The sequence below is a fragment of the Pyxicephalus adspersus genome, chromosome 5 (genome assembly GCF_032062135.1).
Source record: "Pyxicephalus adspersus chromosome 5, UCB_Pads_2.0, whole genome shotgun sequence".
NCBI classification, from domain to species: domain Eukaryota; kingdom Metazoa; phylum Chordata; class Amphibia; order Anura; family Pyxicephalidae; genus Pyxicephalus; species Pyxicephalus adspersus.
The window spans coordinates 41,814,594-41,832,538 of record NC_092862.1 but is presented as its reverse complement, the minus strand read 5'-3'; the positions used below and the strand labels follow the sequence as shown (position 1 = coordinate 41,832,538).

The following is a 17,945-nucleotide window of genomic DNA, read 5'->3' as shown; positions in this document are numbered from 1 at the left end:
GATATTTTCCTGTCTGCAAGCCATTGTTTTTTTATAAACACAAAAGCAGTAGAACCCCCTACCTCCAAAACAAAAATAAAATATACTGAAAGCGATTAAAGACTAAGGAGAGCAAATTACAAAAAGTGTCATTTAAAACAAATATTTGTAAAATGCATATTAGGGGTTGCGGATCTGTAGAAAATGCTAGATCCCCAGCTTCTATACTTTATGAGTTGCTGACCTGCTTCTGGTCTTTGATGAAATATAGATAGTGCCAATTCCAGAAGAAGCATGCACAACAAGAAAACATTTAAAGCAGAATTTAACCCCACTATACCTGTCCTTGTTCTATCGTATGGTGTCATACGATGACGATCCTTGGCCATCTTGATTGGCCAGACTGGGATGATTTGACGGGAATCACATTCAAACCTGGCAAGAGCTACACATGATAACCAAAGGATCCCTAATTTACAATACTATTTATTAATATGGACACTTTGGCTATGTACACACATCAGATGATTCTCGTCCGATTATCGCCTCATGGCTAGTATCGGATGAGAATCTGATGTGTGTACAGCGCTCGTTCGACGTCGTTCATGGATCCGTTGATCGATCCTAAAATAAGTGAAGGGGAGAGAGCGCAGCAGGGTGCTGCTCGCTTGTTCTCCTCTCTCTATAGAGCAGAAGGGAACTGTATGTGCTCATTTATGCATTTTTCAGGCTTTTACTGTTGGAAAGGACCGTGAAAGATCCTTTCCAACGACAAAAGTCTAACGTGTATACACGTTACAGTCCATGCTGTGAACAAGGCAGCCATGAGCTGACAAGTGTTTCAGGTCAAGGTTCTTATCAAGTGCAAAGCATACATACCCCAAGGGGGACTTGTGACAGTCCATTAGAGAAGTTCTAATGCTATTAAATTCATGGTAAAATGTCAAGTCCTGTATATTTTATCTAGCCAACACTTCAAATTGTTTGAAATATATATTGCAAACTATTTCTGCTTTTCATTTTTTAATAGTGATACAGCAAAAAAAAAAAAAAAAAAGGACTCCACCCCAGCTGCAACAGTAAAAACTGGACCACATGTAAGTAATGAGGGGAGATCCAAGAACTCTAGTAGGGGTATTTCACATCTAAAGAACCCAAAGCTTATGAAAAGCCGGTGGTGATTTCATTTTCCAAAGTTCGTCTATATTAGCTTTACTTACACTGACAATTCAATAAATTCTCCAGCAGACGTCTACATTTTACCTGGATAAAAGCTACCTATCTCCAGGTTGAGATTAAGACTGTAGCAGAATTTACATAATAAGGTTTGCTTGTGGTTAACACACCTTACATTAAGCTTCTATGTTCCTTATCAACCATTGTGAACATTGTCTGCAAAACAGGTTAAGTACAGCAGCAGGAGCAAACAGCAAGAAGCGGCATGTCTTGATTCTAATGTATGTAATATATCAAATTGTGTGCTTTACATATAATAAACTCAGTATTAACACTGAGGATTTCTATAATTTGGGGACAATTCTGCCATACGCATTCTGTAGCCACTAGGTAAGCTAATATTCTTCCCTTCCCTTGAAAACTGTAGCCTGTATTTCAAAGGGGACAGCTGCTTTAAGAGGTAAAACCTTTCCGATGGCTCCGTAAAAATGCCTTTAGGGTTCATGAGCCAAGCTGCAGGAAATATTTCACCACACAAGAATTATTGCATCAAAATATTCCATGAAAGCAATTCCAACACAAAAATAAAACCCTTTCAGGGCAATTCTGTCTCCTGTTCCTCAAATTTTCACTCTTTTTTAGAGATCCAGTTTACTTTTCAATCAAGGAAGCTCAACATCACATGTGGGCATTGCCACAGATCACCGGTTATCAGGTAACCATGTACAGTACCCTCCCAACCAGTCATCTGTCTGCATAGCATATAGCAGAACACAGATCTAATCGTGATGGCACTGGGTCCAAAATAATGTAACAATCCCCAGTAAATGTGAACTAGGATGGTAAGAGAGTACATAACTTGCTCATAAAACAAACCAACGCGCAATGATTTTGTATGCATGATGGAAAAGTTTAGGAAAAGCAGCCTACAGCATTATCTGTTGATTGAAATGATCATATACCAAACATTTACATGCAACAAAAACTTTCCTTGTCTTTGAGTTAGATCTGATAAATTAATATGAATTGAAGATATTTTGTTTGATAGTATGGAGATGTGTTCTAAGAGTTTTTGTTTTGTTCTGTACCCCGGATAGAATTCCCACAGTGTCTGTCCCTGTAACATTGGTATAGTAAATAAGGAGAGCATGTGTCAATGGAAAAACTTGGCAAAATTTAATTGCTTTATCAGTCTGTCATTTCTATTCTTTACATAAGAATTTGCCTGGATACTTCTTTACTTAGCATATCTACAGGATAAAATGAAGCATTCAGTGAAACCACACTTTCCTCCATCACAGTAAAACTCACTTCAAACTCATTTTGAAACTTTCGCACCAACCTTTTTTACAGAAGAAAGATTTTTACGTGCTGGACTAGCTAGATAGAGAAAACCATATTGGTTCCCACAATATTCATACTCACGACAGCACATCCTTCTCAAGACCGAATATGGACATCAGAATAAAATGGTAGCGTCCAACTCACCTTGCAAAAATGAAAGTGGACTAAAAGCAAAATGTTTGCATGGAAATTGGTGAAGCTGGCATAGTTTTACTTCTGATCTTCTATTCTGCAACATGTATCTATATATCCACACAATAAAAACATTTACCCCCAAAGATCATTGTGCTTTTTTCTGTGCTATGTAGATATAGGGTGTTCAGTACTTATCAGCATGGACATGTCTGCCTCCCACCTCCTACAGAATTACAGGTTCCCTTTCCCTTCACACATTGGGGGTTTACACAGCAGAAATTATGTAGTGCAAAGGGACAGTGCGAGGAAGATTCAGTTCTGTAGTTCAGTGTGTGTGAAGCTGCTTGAGATTTAGTACAAAGCACACACAGTAAAAACACATGTCTTCATGGGCTGATCATATCACCGCACTGCATTGCAGTCAGAATTAACTATTCCAGCACTGCAGTAAATTACAAGGTCCAAAGGACTGAACAGGAGCTTATTATGAACGTACATAATTGCAGCATTTACTGAGAAAAGCTTTCTTTTCTTAACTTTATTGCAGCATGCCATGAAAATACTTTTTTCTTTACCAGGCAGGTGATAAAGAAAACTTTCCAACAGCAACACAGACAAAAGCAAAATTGCTTTTAATGCTGTTGTAGAAAATGTTGCAAAATTGCATATTATAAGAATGAATCGATGTCTGCAGAAGTGAATTTGCCCTTAATCAGAAAAGCCCCTGCCTACCTATTCAAGCTAGATTATATTTGTACAGTACAAAGGGCAATGGATCTGTTCATCGTCAAGACAACCTATCTTTGTCTACTATTGAAAGACCCCGACTATGAAAATAGTGATTAATTCTTTGTTTGTCAGATATTTCACAAAACATATAGGATCCCAGCCCTTATTATTGACACCAGCCTGCATAAAGAACCGTTTATTTCAGCTTTTTAAACCTCGAGCAGATGCTGGATTTTGTCCCCCCAATTCATGATCTTCCCTAATGAAAATCCCCCAAAATGTCAATTTGCCTGAATTAAAGCTGGAGAGGCTGGAGAGGATACACGTTCATCCAGCAAACCTGGAATGGATTTCTTCATTGTCATGTGCGAGCAAATGTTTTGAATCCTTGATCAGATATTTTCAAGGTTTGCCGGATCAAGCTTTAATAAATCAGGCCCAATGAGTGAACCTTTTGTGCTAGATCACCAATGACCACTAATGTTTTTCTACTGGCAAGACACAGTGGGGTGTCTCTCCCTCACCCTAAAGCTTGTGTGACAGGGTGACAACGCAGGAGAACAATTGGTAGGCAGGAAAATGGCGCTGTCACCTTATACAGAGAGCCTCCAAAAAAGAACCAAGGGTCACCAAATATTCTTTGTTGAAAGCCACTGAATAAAAATACTAAAAATAATGTTCAAAATTGCAATAACAAAGTAAAGATTATATTAAATTTGTTTTTTACATCAAAGCAGAAGTAAAGTGGCAAGTAAAATGGAACTGAAGTTCTACTTTTAAAAATCCACACTCTAGCAGGTCACTATTGCAGAAAGGGACAAGCGTCTCTTCTGCAAGAATTCTTCCGACCTGCCTGATCACTTCATGTATCTGTCAGAAAAGCTGAAGCACAACCATTATAGCCGGGAAATTCCAGCTTCTCCTACGTGTGTCAGGAATGAATGAACTCACACACGGAAATCAGGTCAAGATGGCCAGAAGAAACAATAAGAGGATGGCGCCGTTCAAGTGAACAGGGACACGTTATTATTGCAGGTTTGGTATTATTGCAGCTTCTATGTCAGAAGAAGAAAATATGTGAGGCCAAAGAAAAGCTATTTGTCCCTTAGGCAGCTGTTTCAGTCTTGCTTAGTGCCATCCTCTGCCATCTTCCTGTATAGTTTATTGACCCTGGCAGCAATTGTGTCTATGTGTGCTTAGCTGCTGCATCATGTGCAAAAAGAAATGCATCCTAAATATTCAGCCTAATGGAGAAAGGGCTCACACAGCCTCTTTAAAGGCTGTCTACACAATCCCTTTAAAAAAAAAAAAAAATCTGTTAGAAGCTACCAATTGAACAGGGAATTCCCCTAGTCAAGAAGATGCATTGAAGTAAAAATGCTGCGAACAAATGTTTAGGATTTTAGCAGAAGGTTGGAGCATACAGGAAAAGTGTCGGCGCTATAAAGCCCACAGCAACCCTGCGTGGGAGAAAGGAGAGCTAGATTTCTATAGCAACGGGAAGCTTGGCAGCTGTAAAATAAATTAATAAATAAATAGGCGCAACCTGGGCCCTTAATGCAGACTCATGTCCCAAGAGTCCTTACATTACCGGTTTCATGACACACTCCAAATACTTGCTCAGCTAGATAGTACTGCTGAGGAACAAACAGTGCAGTGTTGCAGCAACAGCAACCTAGGAAAACTTGCTTGACAAGTTTACTTTTTTTTTGTATTTCCTTGGCTGGGGTGAAGATGCTGGTAGGACATTGAAGCTAAACTTAAAGGAGAAGTAAACCAACAAAACTCAGCTATGTACATTAACATAAATCTTTAAATAAAACTCCTATTGCAACTGGCGTACTATCCTGAAATGTATCTTGATATCAACCCTTTGCACTCCTATATTGCAAGGATCACCCTGAGAGAGGAAATGCCAGCACTGGGAGCCAGTCAAGCCCTGCTGCAATCCAATGTGCCAAGAACCCAAATAATGACAAACAGAGACAGCAAAGTGATCACGGAGAGGACCTACTTAATGTCCTGCTTCTCCTTCGCTGTCCAATTTGCAGTCTGAGCAGGATTTGGACTCTTCACAAAAGGTGACCGGAATCACAATTTCTTTGGAAAGTAAAACAATTCCTACATACTTATTTTACCTGTTAATTTAATTATATGATATATTAAAAAAAGATTTAAGCCCCGAGAGAACCATAAACATAATTCAGCAGCAGACCTAAGGCACTTAAGGAAAGCATTTTTAGATGATTGTTAGTTATCTAGGTTGCTTGGGAAATTTTAGTTTTAGAATATTTTCTGTTTGGAAGGGCACAGGCACTCCGATTGGCGCAGCAGGTAATTTTGCTTCTAGGAAATTACAAGGAAGTCTACACTATAGGGAGACTTAATCTCAGTACTTCTAAACAATAAATCTGCAATGCAGCACTAAAAACTATCTAAGATGAATCGTCATCAGTGACTTGAATGGAGCATGGAAAATAACTTGCGATCAGAGAGATCCAGACCAATTTCAGCAAAGCTGGCAGTAATGAGGCACTGTATGGGACATTGAGCAACCACCTCCAAGAACCAGAATTTTATTGGATTCTGTCAGCATGTTCACCTGCTTCTTTTGCAGACATAGTAATAATGAAGAAACACAATTCTAGCAGACACATTTGTCCAACAAGCATTCCTTTTGCCGTGATGCTGGAAACGGAAAAAACCTGTATGGTTTGTAGTGAGACAATATAAGTCTTCACCTGTCAAAGCAGCAAAGGCAACCCAACAATGTGCAAGAAATCAATAATGTTAACATCCCAAAAACATTAAAAGGTTTACTATAAACATTTGTAAAGTGAAAACAAACCAAACAAATGCCATGTTGGATATGTAAGGCTACATACACACGTCAGATGATTCTCGTCCGATAATAGCCTCAGGGCTGATATCAGACGAGAATCTGGTGTATGTACAGTGCTGGTAGTCCATGTTTCTGACGACCATTCAGGCCCATCCATGGACGACGAAAGATCGTAATAAAAGTGAGAGAGAGCACAGAGGGGTGCCGCTCCATCGTCTTTCACCTCTCCTCTTCATGGAGCAGAATGGCAATGTATGTACAGTGCTCCTTCATGCATCGTGCACTCTTTTCTCGTTGGAAAGGATTGTAAAAGACAATTATTGCATGTGTGTACCCAGCCTTAGGCACAACCTATGGGCATATCTTCTAATAGCAGACAGGCTTGGAGACATCTGCTTGTCCTACATCTATGTACTGAAGGATTGGGGCCTGCAGTATGGCTTTCTTCTGTTCTTCACCAAGATGGCACATTTTATCAATTTATGACTGCTCAGGAAAACCAAACTCTGTACCGCCTTGTACAGGAGCTTAATATATATATTGAAGAATGGCTCCTATAGCCAAGCAGTATGTTCTGTTCTGTGGGAGAAATTAGAGGAACGCAACAACAAGGATTCCAATACAGTTCTCAATAACATTAGGCAGTTTAGAAATTTGGCCTGGCAGATTGCTAAATGTCATGGTACTGATGACAGATTTTCAAAAATGATAAACATGAACAATCGTCTCCAATAAAGGAAATCTAATATTTGTATAGACATACAGAACACAGAAGGACTGGCAGATTATCTAAAAATAAAGTGAAATCAAAATGACTATTTTGCCAGTCTTTGGATAGAGTAGATACTTTAGTCAAGTCACAATGGCTTTCCACATCTTTAGGATTTCATCTCACCTGGTGAGAGCCGAACAAAAAAAAGAGGGCAGTGGTGTTAACCGGACAGGAAGATCAAGACAATAACACCCTAAAAATTTTTTAAGTATTCCCTTAAATGTTTAGTGTTTTGTTGTACAGGTGTCCTGACAAAAGAAATTTTTCCTTACCTCCTGTCCTAAAAGAAAAGAAAAGAAATATCTCCAATGGAAAACAGGCCCCAAGGGAGGAACAAAACACAACTTTTACAGGAAAAGGTAAAGATTTTCCTATGATTTAGGCTGGCGATATCTCATAATTATTGTAACATACAGCAATTAGCATAATGAACTCTAGCAAATATTCCTACTCTTAGTGCCAAAACAGGAGGAACCATGAAAATCGCTTCCTCTTGTTATGTGGTCAATGTGATCGTTACAGGCACAAAGCAACTAAGAAATGCCAGACATCAGTGACTGTAAGTAATACCCAGTGAATGACGCAGTGCATAATGGTTTAAAAAAAACACTAGTGGAATGCAGAAAGCTTTCCAACTCACCCATTACCTAAATCCCAATCCAGTACCGCACACTGCAATTGTCACCAAGTTACCATAAATCTGAGTTTTTCGTAACTGCAGCAAAACCCAGGGAACATCTCACGAGATTACTGGAGGAGTCATCCCTACATCTTGTGCACTTTATTCACTTTGCTTTCTGTATAATCAAATAATTGAAGAGTCTAACACTTTAGCATTGGGATATTATGTTCGGCAATCATCGACCAAGCAGGTGCTTAACAACCTAAGGTTATCTTGCAGTGCTGTTCACAGATTTCCATCACTTCTGGTCCTGAAAGAAAATGGGGAAAATGTCCCCACGGGGGCACAAACTGCCGTAAAAATTTGATAGGGTAGGAACAGAAAAAAGGTGAACCTTTACAGGAAGGCATTTAACATTTTGGAAGATTACCTCCTTCATCCATCTTGCAGATCTGTGCTTCTCCTTTTCCCCTGCTGCTCTTTGACTATAACCCTGATCACAGAAGAGCAACTACTATATGAAAGCTGCTGTCCCACAATGGCATTCTCCACATAGAGATGAAGCGTAGCTCCTCCAAAGGAAGCTTTTCTCCCAAGATAGCCTACTCCACACAGAGTGCAGAACAAGGCATGCTAAGCCATTACCTGGTAAACATCAGCTGCAAGGTGCCATACAGCTGACTGGTACTTTTCAAACTACAGGTTCTCTTTAACCCAGAACTAGATATAACTATATGCAGGGCCTTCACTTGGCCAAATTACTACTATATGAACTTACTTAATTAAATTACTATGGTCAGAGGTCTCATTTGAAATATTCCTTCTGCCAGTCACACTTATTCATATTGGACATTGGGAAAAGAGGAATGTCCACATATCATCAACAATGCTGTGATATGTTTCAATGCTGTTTAGAGAAATTATGATTTCCAGTTCAATTCTTTGTAGAAGGCAACTGGTCAATACATTTATTGCACTTAGTTATTTGTATAACAAAGTTTATAACAGTTTTTGTGCAGTTTATATTTTAGCATAACCTACTATTAGCTTGAACTATATGAGCGATTTCCCCAGCCCCTTTAAGCCGAGTGCACCACCTGGCATTTTTCAGTAACCCCTGGTTGTTTTTGGGTGGTTACTAAAGGGTTAGATCACAATACAGGGGATGACGCCTGTCTACAATTTCTTCCTACCTGGCTTAAAAAAATGCCACTGTATATGATAGAACACATAAGTGGTGTTGAGGGCAGTAAACATAAAAACCACTGGGGACATTGTCCAAAAATAAACTTCTTTTGAAGTTTGTAGGTTTGGTTAGGGTTGTGAGTCATTACATTTTTATTTTATTAAAGCAGAAGATTATTCTATTCAAGTATTGCCTTCTCTAGTTCCTCTTTTCACCGCTCAACAATATGAAATCAGGAAGTAATGGTAACGTCTACAAGTGATGTTGATCATCCATGATTGAAAGATCTGAAATCCAATGAATGACAGGGTCAGGCCAGGGACAGTCAAGTTGGGGAGGGAAGAGTTAGATGATGTTTATTGTCCTCTATGGCTGGCTCTATCTGTCTTGGTTCACCTCTAATGATTGTCAATATTTGTATAATTTCATACAGAGACACCAGTGTTCTCATGCTAATGTTGTATCAGCAGGAAGTGAACATGTCAGCACAGGCAATGGTTTCAACACTCTGCTGAGACATTATCAAAAATCAATGTTGAAATGTCACCTGAATGAGATCTGGAATGCCACAAGAATGAAGTCACATTCTTATGGAAAAATGGGTTTGTCAGTAGTGACACCCCCCTGAACGTATGACACATCCTGTACATTTTTTGTTTGGTATTAGACTCATTATACATCAACACTGAAACTACTTGTACCATCACCAGTAATTCAGCTTTTGCATTGTCACATGAAGTCACATTTCCAAGGAGAGTTTAAGACAATGGCAAGGGCACTGCACAGGCCCAAAAAAAGTAAAAAAGAGAAATGTATGTTTACTTTTTGGGTAACATATTGGTGCTGCATCAGGGAAATAAAAAGCTTGCTGTATGAAACCTTTCATCCATTACAGATTCAGTACCAGCACCTTTAAAACAATATCTATAGAGCACTTGCTTTCTGTCAGGTATCACAAAGCATGTACACAGGAAATAAGTTAAAGCTGTAATGTTTTCAAGGATAAATACATTTTCATATTTGTAATGCTACTTTTTTAAGCACCAGAGTTTACGTGTTGAAAGAATAACCCAGCCTTTTAAATATGGGAGACCCCCTGAAATATCTTCAGGGATCCCGTGATATCATTTCTATATCCAAAGCCCACATTACGGAGGTGGTCAGTGGGAACAATGTCTCTTGCTGGCCTGTTGGAAGATTGCCACCCATACGGATAGCCAAAAAAAAAAAGACAAATACTGTCAGTTAAAATGGCCCAAGGAGACAAACTGCTCATTGCTCAAGGAACCCATTGAAACCTCTAAAGGAAACTTAGTTGTGAAATCGGATTAAGCAAACAATGTTTGCTGTGTTTGAATTTCCAATACAATTTCAAGCTTATGGTCAGAATAATAATATTGATTTCACCATCATAACATTTATACCCTAATATTTATAAGGTAAGGAAAATACTCTGATTTGAAGAGGGAGTGTAGTCTAGTTGTTCTTGTTTTCACCGTGCCTTTGTTATACTGTACTAATCCATCACACTCCCCTTAAACCAAGAACTGAATGATCCTGAAACATGGCTGCTTTATATCCTAGAAACAGCCATTCCTCCTTCCCTCACTAACAAGCACATTTCCTTCAAGGAATTTAAGGAGGGGCTCATTGTACAGCATGGCCTCCTAAAAGAAAAACTTGTTAAATAGTTCTTGCATATCTGGTTGCTGAGGATTACTAGATTAGCTAGGATTAAGGCAAATATTTTCTGACATTAGGAAGAGTTATAGTGTTTAGATGATAGCATTAATAGCTCCAGACTTTCCCCTGTGACCTGGAGTTGTGCTTTAAAAGTCATTGTTAAAGCTGAAATGAACTCAAAAGTCACCACTACCCAAAACATGAAACTAAGGTAAAGGTTTGTGGCAGAAGAGTCATGCAAAATCGTCCAAAAAACTGGCTTCTTGCCATGCAAACTCTATTTGTGGCACTGCTGAGAATAGACCTAATGTTGGGAATAAGTATGCGGTGCATGCTTGCTTGATTTTGGCAAAAGCTAACCCACACCGATGAGACATTTTCTCTGCTCTATAGGTTTATGTTCCCTTTAGGGTAAGTTTAGAGTTCTTTCACACATGCATATTCACCTGTTAGGGCAGTACATTTATTTCAACATCAGACCTGCCCTAATTTCAGAACCTCACGGCATCATTAACACAGTGTGATACAACACAGTGATCCGGTATCTGGGTGCTATACAAAATGAACACAACTGCATTACTATACAATAGTAAAGCAGGTTCCAGAATCACATTTAGGTTTGGTGTTGGGTTAGGTTATATGAAAAGTCTATTATTACATAGGAACTCGGCAAAAAGTTGGTGGTACAAAACTTTAACAGTAAAAGTTTAACACCAGGTTGATCCCTAAACACCAATAATTTCCATATGTGCACATATGAACATCCTTCACAATATAAAGTTACTTTACTAGGTACAGAAAATGCACCTTGTTGGAAACTCTTCAATATAATATATTTGGATGAATATATGGAATTCTGTGTTATTTTTACAAAAGGGCAATTAGGTAATTGCCAGAAAAGTGTCAATATTTTTTAAGGAACAGCACTATTCAGATCACCCCATTCATAATGGAGACAATCAGGCAGCAAGATCACTGTTTATAAAATTATAGATCATTCATAAATGATTCCTATTCTATATTGATAATGTTACTATTGCAGGGAAATTTCTAATGTGGTGATCAGACCTAATCACCACTTTATAGGAGCTCTATGAAGACTACCTCTCCATCGATTCCCATAGGAAATAATGGATAACACTGTTGTTTCAAACATCTTCATTGACACCTTTGCTACAATCTCCACTTTACAAAGTAGCCATGCAAAGCTGCAATAAAAAAAAAGTCTAATATTTATGTACAGCACTGTGTAATATGTTTGCGCTATATGAATCCTGTTTATTATTAATAATGACAAAAAGTCAATAGGACATGTTGTTTCTTAAAAATAATAATTGTTTTCTCCATTCCATTGAATAGTTTCTGACCGCCACTTCATACTTAGTCTATTATTTTAAAACATTATAACAACCTCCATACAAATAAAGTCTTTGAGATCCTCCGCAAGTATTTGATGTGCCACGCACTTGTTCGATATTCGATCTGTATTACAATTCATTTCACCATTATATCTAATTAAAAGTAAAAGGTGTGATGAATGTTCGACTGGATGTAACTTCCTATTTTACTATTATACTGTGGTCAGTTGAACAACAATCGTTACAAAAAAGTGGTCAGTTTAAAGATAAAAGTTAACCAAGCACTTTGAGGTAAAAAATACATCTTGCTTAATTATTTTCAGATACAATTCTGCCCTAATGATTTAAAATTATAAAAAGAAAAGCATTTTTGGGCACTTTTTAATTGATGTTTTTATCCAGTCATTTTACAAATATTTCAACCTTTATGGTTAGCTGTATTCTAAGAAGCAGGTGACACCATAGACAATGAAACAAAGAACATCAATGTACGAATCTTTAGAATGGGGCTACAATGGTAAGTACAAACTGCCTATGCCCTAAGCCACCCAAAGGATTATTCGCCGATGGATTCAGCTACTGGCAATCTACAAGACCACCACTGTGGCTGCTAGAGATGGTCAAAATCCTACGTACAGCAGACCCAAAAGTGATAGTTCTGCACATCATAAATAAGCATTAGCATGTTTAATTATATTAAATTACATATGTGAATGTAACATTCCATTAGTGACAACTACATGAAAAATGAGCAGATTTGTATTCACTGGGGGTTTTACAGATCTTGCTAATCAGAGAATCTAACACATTTATATGCAGTGTTCTCCCCAGACATTTTTAGCTGGGCGAACCACCGCGCCCTCTTAGTAACCACCCGGCTGTTTTTGTGTTTTTTGTGGTTACTGAAGAGTTGGGTCACAATACTGGGGCTGCCCCCCGCCTACAAATTCTTTCCACCCTGCTTTTTCTGGGTTGAACACTTACATGTTATGTCCAACTCCATTAGTGGGTGGATTCCCTAAGACAAACTAAAAGAAGCATCCTGGTCCTTAAAGATAAACTTGCAGATGTACTGTAGGGAGCAAACTGACATCTAACTGATTGCCAAAGTAAAATGTATGGTGAGGCAAAATTTTTTATTATGTTTCGCATATCACCACCACATCTGGACAAAATGGTATCACATATTTTTAACCCGTGCCATGAAAAGGTTGCCAGGAAACCTCACCATACAGTAACAGCACAATGATGAATATTCATGGACTTCGTACAGCGCTGCTTAATATGTCGGCGCTATAATAATACAATGTAATAATAATAATAATAATAATAATAATAATATGCCACAATCACACTTGTATTAGCTTCACTAGAAAACAAACCAACATATGACCTTTGTTTTACACGTTATAACATTGTCTCCGAGGTGTTGGTAGTAAAAATTCCTGACACTTTTTTGACACACAGTCCTGTTCTTCACAGGAATTTATTTATATAGACATTTATCTCTATTCACGTAAAGCACATGTACAAGTACATATACATATGACCACCAAGATCGCCAACACCATAGGAATCTCTCATCATCCTTCTGTACTTACAAGTGTGCTCAGCATATAATCCACTTCAACTTCAACATTGCCTTGTATTGTGGGAATGGAACGTATATACCGTGTTTCCCCGAAAATAAGACAGTGTCTTATATTTATTTTACCTCTGAAAATCTCATTAGGGCTTATTTTCAGGGGATGTCTTATTTTTCTCACAAAAAAATCTATATTTATTCATGTACAAAAATCTGTATTTACCAAAACCTGCAACCAATATTACTATAGAAAGACACCTCTGTGTTACCTGTGACCTGTCAAAATCACAGATTTCTTCTGTTATATACAAGAAGTCATGAATAAGAATTGACATAAATGAGTAATGAAAAAAAAACACAGCTTCATAAGCAAACAAGTGCAACATAACAAGAAAATGTGCTGACAATGAACATGTGACTCATAGAGTTAAATCTGAGTAAAAGCAAAAAAAAAAAAAAAATCAATCAATAAATATGCATTGCTGCTAATGAATGAAATACCAGCAAGGACCTTTTGAAAAAAGAATCTACCAACCTCTTAGTGCTAGTGTCACACCAGAGTACTGTAGGTTAATTAACCCTGCGATTTCTTCACCCCTTGCTCCAATGCTTTTGAAATCTCCTGCTCTCTCTCTCTCTGCTCCCTCCTTCCTCTTGGTATCCCTCCGTGTACCACGTGACCACACCCTCCGAAGAAGCCAATAGGGCTTACTTTCGAGGGAGGGCTTATATTTCACCCTTGCATGATTAGCATGCTAGGGCTTACTTTCGGGGTAGGTCTTATTTTCGGGGAAACACGGTATTAGGCAAATCAGCCCCTACATCAAAGAATAATAAGGCTGTCACTATAGGCAACATCACTGGATTTTATTGAGCACTGTTTCCAAACCAGGGTTCGACCAGGGGTTACTAGGGGTTCCCAAAGTCATGAGCAACTCTTCCTACTGACCAGTATGCGATACTTTATTAAAGTTATTTAAGGTTCTCCAATGTTAAAAAAAAAGTTGAAAAAGGTTGTTATAGGCAATTATCTTTTTCAGAAGGTAATAGAGGCACTTAAGTATGAAATAACAGGACGATATACAATTTCCTATTAGTAGTATCTAATGTACATATCACATGCACCTTCCTCATTTTTCTTCAGTGAGCTGCCTAACGATGATCAACCTGACCATTTCAAAACAAATTATGCAAAAGGAAAACCACAAAGTCAGCCCACAAAGGTGAGGAAACAGGCAGCAGCTTGCTTATATCCTGACATTTCAACTGAGTCACCAGGGCTGCATTTGCATCACAAACAGTAGAAGAAGTCATTTCACCATTTGACTAAGAGAAACATGGATTCTCAGAAGTCCCCTTCCATCACTAGAAACGTCTTCACTGGTATGCTGGATTCAGATATGACTAAAAGTTTCAGGAGTCCTACAGAGCTCTCTGATAAAGAAATAACCCGTAAAAGAATGGCAGGAAAGTGTTACCAGAATACAGAGTTACCCAGAACTCATTGTCCTCTAGTAACAGACACTCTATTCAGGGCTGTAATCATATATTGAAGATTATTTACAAGCTCCTGTAATTAGAGGCCTCCAGGACAATTTTATGGACTGGGACTGAAAGACATAAATAACAGAGAAATAACAATGCCGTGGTGGAAAAAGTAATAAGAAAGGAATGAAAATATAGAAATCGCTATAAAAAGAAAAATATGATAAGGTGACAACTGACGATACAACTTTGGGATAGATTGGGACAAGAAAATAAATCTTGTCCCAAATGGTGATTTAGGCTGAGATTGTAATTTTAGTTTCTCCCAATTAGGAGAGTGAAAGGAGCCAGGTATTGGTTGCTATGGATCTGGCGTATTGTCTGAGACAATGGGTGCAGGTCTGATGAAAGCTGTATTGTGATGCGCTGGACACACATTTATATACAAGGGTTTCCTTAGGGCTTAGTTCAACACACACACACGGCATTCACTGCAATGGGTTGGTGCACATGGAAAGAGTTTGAGTTGGGGGGTGGGAGAACCACAACATGCAGCATCTGGTGGTCAGCAAATGGTGACAAAGACGTGGAGCTTGAGGGGGAATTCTGTATTGTGTTTGAAGGGCAAAAAGCAATTGTGCCCAAATGCCTAGGAAACTGTACAACCATTCTTTGTGGTTTCTGTCTATTGGTAACTTAGGTTACTACACACATCAGATAATTCTTGCACGATACAATATTTTAGGCAGGACTCGGACTAGAATCTTAAGTGTACAGCGGTCACCCAGCATCATCCATGAATCCATCACTGATGGTGAATGACCGCTGTACAATAGAAAAGAGCACACTGGAGTGCCGCTCGCTCATTAAAAAATTGAACATGTGTACCCTGCTTAATGCACCACAACACAAGGGACCGGTGTGAATGCGTTCCCAGGGGGTTAATGTATAAAAAATGAAAATGTTCTAATCAGAAGCCAAGAATGGAAACATTTGTACTTTTCCATAGCAACCAATACATTATTTCTGCAGCACAGGCCTTAAAACAAGGATTTTGTTGGTTGCTATGGCAAACTATATCCATTTTTATGAGAACTTCTTTTTATATATTAGTCCCTTTATGAGCTAAGAGTATGACCCTTCAGGCTTTGATAGGCAGCATCCCAATAAATATACTTTCAGTAGAATGGCTTCTTTATCCCAGGTTCAAATCTCAGCCATGATACGATATGTATGACGTTAGTATGTCCTCCCCATTTTTTTTTTGGGTCTCCTTTGGGAATTCTGGTTTTGTTTCACATCCCAAATACACATCGGTAAGTTAATGGGCCTCTACTTATTATACTAGGACTAAAGAACGGACATATGACCATGGTAGGGACAATGGATTGTAAGATCCACATGACCATGGACTAAAGGGCTGCAGAATATGTTGGTGCTATATAAATACATATTAATCCTCCAAATTCTTTCATGACTTCTAAAAGAAGAATACCACTAGTAATACCCTAGGATCAGCAAGTTTAATTTCCAGTACTGACAATTTCACCCCATGCGTCATCTTGCTGAACAGATCACACAGGAGCTGATATATGAAAAATCAAAACTTGTTTCCCATAGCAACCAAAGTCTTATATTCAATCCAGGACTGCAGAAAATAATACAGATTCAGCTGCTATAGAAAACAAGAGATGTATCCTACAGCACACAAGTTACAGACTAGACTCGCAGGGATATGCAGGAACCCTGAAATCTTCTGCCCCCAATCCTGAAGACTTCAGTCACAAATGGGCACACATTGTTACTCATTTTTTAGCTACTACACCATGTGATTATCACTAGCGAGGCTCAGATCGGCTGCACCGCTAGTTAAAATCACATGACAAAATGCTGACCTATTTCCAAACACAAAAGTCATTTTATTCTGACTTCCTTTAAGATAACCAAATGCAAACAAAGGGAATGATTCATGAAAAGAAAATAAGCTGAAAACTGGAGCTGTTCCCATTAGGGAATGAACAAGTTTCACCTTTTAGCTCATGGAGAAATGAAACAGGAAATCTACTTGGGAACAGAATTTGACCATAGTGGCCAAATAGAAATATTATTTCATTCTTCCTTAAAATAAAAGTGCAATCTGATTGGCTGTTACAGGGAACAGCTCCAACTGTCTGCTCATTATCCTTTCAATAAGATTCAGAAATTTTATTTCTCCCCACAATAAAGGTGAAATCAGATTGGCTGCTACGGGGAACAGCTCCAACTGGGTGAAATCAGACCCAATGCTACTGGACTGGAAGTCTGATTGTTGTATATCCCGCATAGGCAAAGCTACAGCCATGGTCGGCTGATCAACACATACCATCCGGGAAGTCTACAGCTGCCATGGTTAATTTTGTCAAAGCTAAGAAATGCCAACTTAGAAGCAAATTACTAAAGCCAAACTACCGCCACTTCTCCTCTATGAAGCTCAATGAATGCTTCTGTACCTTTCTGCTAAGCATGGCAAAAATTGCCACCATTACACAAAAGTGATAAAGACATGGCATACCCATGTACTGTACATCTGGGGTAAATACATAACCTGAGGTGTCCTAATAAAACGGGCGCATGTAATAAACCTTAATAATACGTTTTAATGACAATCACTTCTAATTGGGCCCTTTTTTTTTTTTTTTTTTTGAGACATTAGTACCAGGAAGGGCAGACGGCAAAGATCGCTGGAGAAAGCAACAATATGACTGCGTGTTGTGGCTACTAACCTGGCACACACACCATCTCACCATCATCTACAATACAATGTATTCATACAATAGGTATGGAGCTCAATGACACCAAGACTATAAAGACCTCTGATCCCTGCATGGCCTTGGCTGGGCGATATCGCTGTATGTCTGCATTCATCTAGTTATATTACCATCAGATATATATATTATACACACAACCAATCATATACCATCCCATCAGTACAAAGGGGTGCCGGTGATCAGAACACAAGTAACACATCCCGGGGCCAGTGATCAGGACACCGGTATGACATCCCGGGGCC

The 17,945-nt window shown here is 38.6% G+C and overlaps 1 protein-coding gene across 1 annotated transcript in view; it reads right to left on the bottom strand.

The window, feature by feature from the left end:
• The window catches only part of B4GALT6 (beta-1,4-galactosyltransferase 6), a 47,181-nt gene that overhangs the window by 28,316 nt on the left and 920 nt on the right, over positions 1 to 17,945 (bottom strand). The window lies entirely within an intron of this gene.